This window comes from Aulonocara sp. 'chitande type north' Nkhata Bay, linkage group LG22, assembly GCF_057382095.1.
Source record: "Aulonocara sp. 'chitande type north' Nkhata Bay isolate Kocher_YH1m ecotype deep benthic linkage group LG22, A_spYH_male_GT1.1, whole genome shotgun sequence".
NCBI classification, from domain to species: Eukaryota; Metazoa; Chordata; class Actinopteri; order Cichliformes; family Cichlidae; genus Aulonocara; species Aulonocara sp. 'chitande type north' Nkhata Bay.
This window is the reverse complement of record NC_141364.1, coordinates 21,432,935-21,442,821: the sequence shown is the minus strand read 5'-3', so window position 1 is coordinate 21,442,821 and position 9,887 is coordinate 21,432,935.

Genomic DNA, 9,887 nt, shown 5'->3' with positions numbered 1-9,887 from the left:
ATTACAAGCTGCATTTCAGCTTTAAAGTAGAGTGACCTTAACCATCCACATGTGCTTTTAAGAATATCAGCAGCTGCCCTTACATTTAGATATGATGAAAACTCTACAGAAAAATTCAAATGAACCCTTGCTGAATAGCTTTCTGTTGTGCCTAAATGCAGCTGAACTCCAGGAATAAATTAAAGCTAAAGGATGTGAAAGTGGAACTTCAAAGTAGTTCCAAACAAGGCTCGAACTGTCAGCTAGGTTTCACCTCTGCTCATTTGTGGTGTTTGGAACATTTTTAACTGAATAATTTGACAAATAATTTGCATTGCTGTGAGGTACAGATGGTCCAAGAGGTCTGTGCTGCAGTGATGGTGAGTAAAATTCTACTTTTTCACATAGCAGCTCTAATTAGCAGGCGTCTGCATCTGTGCAATGTATCCATACACTCCACATGCAGCCACATAGATGGACTTGCTCGTCAAGCTTGCCAGCATTAGTTGAAAACTAGCAACCACTTGCCCAAATATGCTTACTTAAGGCTCCAAAAGTGAACAAACTGGGCCAAAATGTTAATGCTGAAGGTTCAAAGTTAGCGCCACATAAAACACCGAGTGGCTAATTCTTCATCCTTAAAAGTGAATACAGTCAGATACATTGATCTGGACCATATTTCAGAACATGGGTCATTTAAACACAGAATGAGTGAAAGAATTAAAAAACTGATATTATGGTTTTATTTGGAGTTGATAGAACTTTAAAGTTACAGTGTGTTAAATATCTAGATGTCAGTAAGTTTTGCAGACAACTGAGGTCTTTTTCCTTACCCCTTTCAATTCTAGTGCATAATCCTAGCTACAGTGGCTGTAGGAAAAACATATTTTAGTCAGCCAGGAGATATCAAAACATTAAATTTAGATAGGATATTTCTACTGCTGTTTGTGTTAAGAAAAACAACCCAGCACCCCGCCACACACACACGTTATATTTTAACACATAAGTCTATCCACACTTAGCAATCAATCAGGAATAAAACACAGATCTATATCAATTAAATATTTCGGCGCATTTTATGTGTTTACCCCAGAGTCGCCTTAAAAACGCCGGTCACGGGTCTGAAAAGTACTCAGATAGCAAAGTGACGGAAGTGGCCCTGGAGAGTTTTGCTATCTGTACAGACTGTCAGTCCACTGTTTATCTTAGCTGTCAATATGCCAGGTGAGAAGCATCCACCTTTATTTACTTTGAAGGAGGCTGTAAAAGACTGAAAACAGTCTGATATGAGTCGATGAGTCACTGAAGCTCACTTCTGATCGGTGACACCAATACTGAGTTGTTGAGGATATCCTAAACTTTTCTGTGGCTAAGCACTGCTGTTAGCCCCGTTAGGTGCTGTTAGCTGCTGTTTGCTAGCGTTAGTGAAATTTACTTTGAAGTGGAACTGAAATTGCTGAACTTAGTGAATAAACTCTCATATATTGTGATGTTTGATGTGATGAATGAATTCAAACTGTTTAACGGAGAGAAAGTGTGATATTTTTTAAGACATTCATGCTTAACATTAGTTACATTAGCATAATGTTAGCTTAGAAACTTTTGTTTAGCCAGTTCACTGTCAGCTGTCCAAAAATGAGATGGTCACGTCTAATGTCCTGACAATAAGTCATTCTGACAATATCAGGAAGAAATAAACATGTTTATGCACGTTTCTGTATGTTAGACCCCTGACTTAAGTTCAGGAAATAAGGGGTCGCAATGAGGAGGAAGAAGATTCAATTTCATCCAGATGCCAGTCGCGCTCGCTTTTGTTTTGACGTTTTTGCTCCCTTGGTGAAGAGGACCCCATCTCTGCTGATAAAACATGTATGATCCTTCATATCTTGAGTCTGAAGATGCAGGGAGTTCTCTTCTCCATCGCCTTTGGCGTATTATGTTTGTAATTCTAAGTTTATGAGAATGCATTAATTTATTGGAAGACGTATTTACACATTAATCAATGTGTGATTATGAGTACAATACTATTTTTTTCTATTTAATGACTTCAAAAAACGTCTGTACCTTTGAACCTAGCACAAGCTCACAAGTTTTTGCTGACCTCTAGTGGAGACACCAGGCCTCACTGTATGGTCTGTACCGGGCATGGTCACAGTTGTGGTAGAACCCACCCAAGCACTAACAGGCTTAAACATATGAGGTCAGATAGCGCTGCGTTTCAGGTCAAGTTAACTTTCTTATTTTACTGTTATTTTCCTTAATGTTTAATTTAAGCTGCATTGCTTCTATAAGATGATTTATTAAGAAATGAGAGTTAGGGAAGTAATGACCCCAGAATCAGACACTACAGGATAATAAAGTGAAGCTATTAAAGGTACAAGTGCAGGAGACAGTCCTCCTGCCACTGTGTGAGTTATTCACACCTCAAATCTCCCACCTCAGAGGAGAATCCTGGGTTCATTTCTAATCCAGCAATACACTTAAGTATCTGGCTGGCTGCAAACACTTATTCTATTATCTTAGCAGGGTGTACAGTTGAAGGTCAGCCTGGTAATGATTTCTCTGCATGACTTGATTAGAGTGCAGGTCAAAAGAGTGATCAGAGACCTTTTTCCACTATACAGTTTTTGTCCTATTAAAAGGTCAGCTGTCAAAGCCAGATGTGGGAGCATTACAATCTGCTTGAACAGACTGAAAAGACTCCTTTAAAATAACCTCTCAAGCTTGCTCTGTGTCTTACAGAGAGGGTCCATAAAATATTTACAACAGGCCCTTCATGAGCGCTCCCCAGTTTTTCTTTTGTAACAAGCTGAGCTGAGAGTTTGATTTCATGTTTTCCGTCCACAACCTACGACTACACACACACACACAAAAGAAACGTCAGCATTTCGTGTTTAGAAAAATAGCACTGGGGTTGTACTTGAGGGACCCATCTCATCTCATCTCTGTACAGTTAACTCCTCTGAGATTTTACCTTGCACAACCTCCTCAACCAGCACGCCCCACTTCTCTGCGTGCACGCAGCTCCTGCTCGATCCACCGAGCGGCAGCCTTGCCCCGCAATCCGACGCGCTCCGCCGCCACCGAAGACCCGCTGGCACTTTGAAACCGCTGATCTGCATCTCCATTTGCATTCACTCTGTGTCGAGCGAAGGAATGTGTGCTGATTCAACACGATGCTGTGATAATTGATTCTTGTTATCGTGTAGATTTTGGGGCGATATCTGATGATCTCCGGCTTTGCAAAGAGAGGAGATGAGGGCCAGGATAGTGCACAGGTGTGTGTGTGTCCGGGTGTGTGCAGGATAGGATACTTTGCAGTTAATGCTGTGCGGGGCCGATCAGTTGATATGTCAGCACACTGGGAGGGTGGATTGTGTGTTTTTGTGTGCGGGGGTGTGTGTGGGTGAACCACTTGGATGTATTGCTTTTTGGCAGCATCATCACTGCCTCTTTAAGTAGGGCTATAAAGTATTTTTGCTGACCCAAAACAGATGTAAGTCCCTCTGTCTTACTCCCACTCTGCTCATCCCTCTGCATGTAATGTACACACTCACTAACACATCTTCTTGTTCTGCGTTTATCTCAGTCCTTGAGACGCAGCAAGACATTTTGCCGTTTCAGAACTGTAGACGAGCTGTAAATGTAAATATTTATTTAATGAACACTAACAAAATCAGCATAAAGGAGAATCTAATTAATAATTAAATTCAAAGTTTTACTTTTATGTAACTGGTTTCTCAACTTAAACTTTCTTAGGATACTGCATTTTGAGTGGTCGAGCACACTGCTAAGGTTTTAACCGATGGCCCACAAAATGCTGAGGCTGTCGGCGTATTCCCTTTGCTACATGTTGACACAGAGTACCAAAATCTCTCTCCACTCTTCCCTTCTGTCTCCATCATTCCTCCATGAATCCTTAAAAAGAATTGAGGGAAACTAAGCAAGGAATGGTGAAAGGCAGTTATAAACACTGCTTTGTGGGATCATAACTGCAACACACACACACACACACGATCACATCTAAAAGCAGGATAGGAACACCTGTGAAGAGGGAAGGCGGGGATACAAAGGATGCACCCTGCTCTCACCCAGTGGTGCTGGAAGGAAGGAACCCAAATTTACCTACACGGGTGGGAATTATCACACACACACAGGTCTCCTGAGATGCCTCCACTGCAGATGAAGGTTTTTATAATTAGAGGAGTACAATGCAGTGACTGTATTTTCACAGAAAACTGACGCACATTAATAATCATAAATCTGGACAAAGACACAGAGTTATTGCATGTGTTGTCCGTCCACAACAGAAGTGGCGCACGTCTGTTTTTAAAGTTTCTAAAATGATGCCTTCTAATGTGTTAAGCTTCCACTGTATTATGAGACCCCCTACTCGCAGTCTTTCTCCCGCTCGCTTTGTGCCATTGCTTTTGTGTCCTTCGGCTTCTTGTGAGTCAGGTTAAATGGCTTTCTATTCAGGAGTAAGAAATGTCATCACTTTGTGTGCACTCGTGGGTGTGCGCGAGAGAAGAAGTGCGTACTCTCCGAGAAACGACCACATAAAGGGTAATTGCATCCAAATTGTAAAAAAATAAAAAAGTTCCCATTTAAACTATCCATGTGGTGTCCAGCCATGCAGTTCATTTGATGCTCTGAGCAACACACACACACACACACACACACACACACACACACACACACACACACACACACACACACACACACACACACACACACATGAAATCCTCTTCATCTCCACACTGTTAGGGGGTGATGACAGAAATCTGAGCAGCACAAACTGCCAAATTATTTTTATTGGCACAAACTGCCAATAAAATTATGTTTTCGTGTTCTTTGCGTGAGGACAAGCCAAACACGCGCACACAGCTGATGAGTTTCATTGTTACGCTGGGTGACAGTCGTTCATTACAGTTAAATCCTGACGGCATGAAGTATCATCAAATGGATGCAAGTGACTATTAAAATATGGTGGTGCTTTTCTGGGGGGGCAGTTTTAATGCAATTTATACAACAGATAACAGGATTTTTTGTGTGGTGAACTGTAACAAACCCTCCAAGAAGTCAGTGCTCAGTTTTGTTTTGTTTTTGTTTTCATTACTTTATGTTGGCAGTGACTCGCTAGTCTGTGTATCTGTACATGCACCACTGCAGTCTATGGATGCACACAGGTAATGCTGCATGGACTGTATATTTAAAAAAAAATGCACATAGCCAACACAGCATCCCTCATTTGTCTGTTTTTAAAGCTCTAGCTGAGCGGGTTGGCCATCGGCATCTTGATGTTTTGAAACCGCTCTTCACAAGCAGTGGAGTGGATCTGACTGATGAACTGAGAGCAGACCGTGTGGTGGTGACTTTGCAAGTCAGACCCGCACTAATGCATACCCTGTTATGTCATCTGTTTTCACTCTAATGACATCACCTTGTTTGAAATTAACACACACATCATCCATTCATTTAGAATCACTAGTTAACCTATATGCATGTCTTTGGACAAAAATGTGTATAAAACCAGGACTTTCCTGCTGTGCTAACCACCGCACCACCATATCAGTAAATTGGTAACTTAAGTCATAAATCATAGGACTTGGAACCAGAGAAAATATCCCTGCCAGCTGTTGGGAAGAATGGCTGTTTAAGGCACTTCCACCATAGCTTAAAAGGCTTTTCAGACCCCGAAGCTACATCCATCTTTTATATACAGGCTATAGTTAGCTGTTAACTTAACGCTCAACCCTCTCTCTGTGAATATGCTTACTTTTGTTTTCAGAAAAAAAACAAGATGCCAAAGGCCATGAAGCTAAAGTGAAGGATTGAAAGTGTGCATCCACAGACCGACTAATGCGTGACATCACAGTAGCTACATCCACCTTTTATATACAGTCTATTATACTCACAATGTACAAAATGTTCCCAGAAAATAGTCCCCAGAGAAAATAGTCTGACATATTGCTGGGTTTGTTTGCTTTTCATGGGATAACAAAGTCGTGAGTTATCAGCAGCCTTGTCCTTTAGGGCACTTACACATCTACACACCTACACGCACAGTATAATGTCACAGATTAACCTCAAAGTCAGGAAAGAAGTTAAATTAACCTCTGAAAATCAACTTTCACTTCCTTCATCAGTCTCCGCTTCCCCTTCTCATTTTCTTTGGTTTTGCAGTGATAATTTTGCAGTAACGTCCCTCCCCCCGCTCTCAGCCCTCTCCCTCGGCTTTCATATTGATTTACTCGACATCCCGTGGTCACATTCTTGTGGCGAAGGTTTCCGGCTGAAAACCGCTGACATTTACCTCCCAGTCTCAACATGGCTCATTTAAGCCCCACAGAAGTGCACACATTTAGGGTACCTGCAGTGGCTGTGAAATGTACAGGATGATGTCAGACATTTTAACAGGGAATGGGCTAACGAACCACTTACCTATATGTGAAAAGCGAGGCAAAAGGCTGAATGCTTTGACGATAAGTCATCTCCTGTATCCGGGCAACCACTCACAGTTTGTGACCCTAATGTTGGAGTTTAGATTTTCACTTTGCTGTAAAAGGAAGAACCGGATGGGTGAAGCATAATTTTTTTCCCCCAATTGTATATTTGGACATTTGATGTTTTTTGAATGCAGCTTATATTTTTTGAATACCATGTATATAGTATAGTATAGTATAGTATAATATAGTATATAGTAGTAATATATATATAGTACTGCAGAACTGTGCAACAGAATTCAGTATTCAGCCTGGTTTTGTTAGCTGATAGTTGATAGTCTGTGTCTCTGAGAGAGAGCAAGAGGGAGGGAAAACCCCAACAAAACAGCGTGGCAATAGTTCAGAGGTCACCAGATGATAGCATGGTGGCTGTGTTCATCTTTTATTTACAGTTTTTGGGCAAAATTAGCTAGAACCTTGGGGGTAAAAAAGATGTTCATCTAAGAATATATTGTAACCCAATGATGAATTATAATTATTTAATTGTTTTAATTTGTGGCTTTTAAGCAGTATAGTCAGATAATCTTTTGCCAAATATAATTTCCAGCAGTTGTGTTGAACCTTTGGTTTTAATTCCTCTGTAAATCTCTTTCCTGTGATCTGTGGATATTGATGTTTCATCAAAAGTTTCCACTTAAGTTAAAACTACTGCATCTTCTTGTTCTGCGTTTATCTCAGTCCTTGAGACGCAGCAAGACATTTTGCCGTTTCAGAACTGTAGACGAGCTGTAAATGTAAATATTTATTTAATGAACACTAACAAAATCAGCATAAAGGAGAATCTAATTAATAATTAAATTCAAAGTTTTACTTTTATGTAACTGGTTTCTCAACTTAAACTTTCTTAGGATACTGCATTTTGAGTGGTCGAGCACACTGCTAAGGTTTTAACCGATGGCCCACAAAATGCTGAGGCTGTCGGCGTATTCCCTTTGCTACATGTTGACACAGAGTACCAAAATCTCTCTCCACTCTTCCCTTCTGTCTCCATCATTCCTCCATGAATCCTTAAAAAGAATTGAGGGAAACTAAGCAAGGAATGGTGAAAGGCAGTTATAAACACTGCTTTGTGGGATCATAACTGCAACACACACACACACACACACACACACACGATCACATCTAAAAGCAGGATAGGAACACCTGTGAAGAGGGAAGGCGGGGATACAAAGGATGCACCCTGCTCTCACCCAGTGGTGCTGGAAGGAAGGAACCCAAATTTACCTACACGGGTGGGAATCATCACACACACACACCCCTGAGACCCAGGTGTGCACAACTGGGAGGGGCCCGCACCAGCAGGACCACCAGCAGAGCGGCTTAAAGGGATGTGCGGCGATAATTGTGCATGTGAAATTACTAGCAGGGTGCGTCTCTCTTTCCACATTTAGCCATCAATTCTTATTGGATCAAATTATAATTAACAACACATATACAAATATTTATATTTAGAAGTTCTGCACGACGCTGCCAAATGTAGGCTGAGCAACTGGTGCAGTTTTCTCTCAGTAAATGTGCCAAGGCGTCCATGATACATTGCTCAGATGATTTCCTCTGTAAAGTTCAAATGTCATTTAGATGCATGTATTTGCAGACTAGGATGGTAGCTAGACTATTAGAAAATGATTTTACTGCTCCGTTTCTGTTTAAAAGATTCATTTGTTTTATCCCTGACGCGAGAGCTTATATAAACACTTTTATAATTGCCTGCTGATACAAGCCGGTGTGAAATTGCATTAGCATTCTTTCTTTCCCCTCTTCACTTCTGTTTAGTGACTCTTCACTGCTGTCACTGTAGACTGCTGTAACTGGCTGTCTAACTGAGGCACTTAATGTGCTCAAGAGCCAGCTGTCCCTCAAATAACACACTCAATAATTCATATTGCGCGGCGCACGCCACCACACACATGCGCCTTTGTGCGTGCGTGTTGTTAAGATGCAGGTCAGACCCGGAGTTTGTGTGTAAACTCGGCAAGGAGGCAACAACATAAGTGCTGACCAGTCTAGGAGAGGGAATCTTTGCTCGCTAAGGAGGCATTAAAAGTGTGTGTTTGTGTGTGTGTTTGTGCAAAAGAGATAGTGATGGTCACTTTAGGTGTGTATACAAGGAGAGGCTGTGTGTGTATGTGCGTGTGCCCTCTTTACTAATGGAAATCAGATCTCTCATGTGTTGAGCCAGCAGAAGTAGAGCAGGAGATCCATCATGTCAGACCCGGGTCAAAGTAGCAGGCCAAACCTCTCACACACTCTCCAAGTAATTTCCCCGAAATGTTTAGATTCAGCCAAAACTCAGCTCTTTAATTAACTAATAGATTTGCATTTTGAGATCAGATTCAGGATTGTTACACAGGCAAGAAAACTGGTGAGCGTGGCTGGTCAGAGCACTTAAATATCTACATTTGCAAACTTGCGCTTTTCTCCCCAGTGATAGCTACACTCCTGTACGCTGTTTTAAGAGAGTCGTTGAATAATAAGTCTTGAATCGAGTCCAAATAAAGACAAAAGTCCTGATTAGCAAAGTGGAATTGAGCACTATTTCTTCATTAGTCAAAGTTACATGCACGGTCAACGACTCTTTCAGCGCTAGTCAATTATAGAAACTATTCTGATTTGAATGAATTACTATTTTTGGTCCCAAGTGATTTTTGGTTATGCATGCCCTCTCAAAACCTAACAGTGCAACTTTCCCACAGTTTTCTGGGATGAATCAAACAAACTTGTAGAAATATCACTCGTGGAATTATTTCGCTGCAGCCCGAGGCCAATCGCATTATTTACTGACAAGTTTTCAGGGCTTGGCTGTCTTTTTTTCTGTCTTTTTTTAAGGTCACATTTTCTACTCATAAGCTAAGTCGTAGTTTAGCAGTAAATCTCAATAAATTCAGGTCCAAGTCATTTTTAAAGTGCTTTCTTGTGAGTGAGAATTCTTGAGAATGATCTATGAAAGAGAAAATACCCATCGAGTGGCAGTTCTATGCCCTCTTAATATCAGGAGTCAGAGGAGAATGGCCAGATTACCTCAAGCAGATTGGAACTAAAATAACCACTTGTTACAGCCAAAGTACGTCTCTGGATGCACAACACATCGACTTGAAGATGACAGGTTACGGCAGCAGAAGATCACACTGGGTGTCACTCCTGTCACCTTAGAACAAGAAACTGAACCTACAATACACACGGGCTCACCAGAACTTAACAGGAGACTGGAAAACCATTGTTTGGTCTGATGAGTCTCGATTTCTGCTGAAATGTTCAGATGTTAGGGTCAGAGCATGGATGAAAGCATGGATCCATCCCGCCTCGTACGACTGGTTCAGGCTGGAGTTGGTGTAATAGTGTGGATGTTATTTTTTTTTGCAACACAGTCCGGGCATATTTATTGACTATTCAAAATACATAATC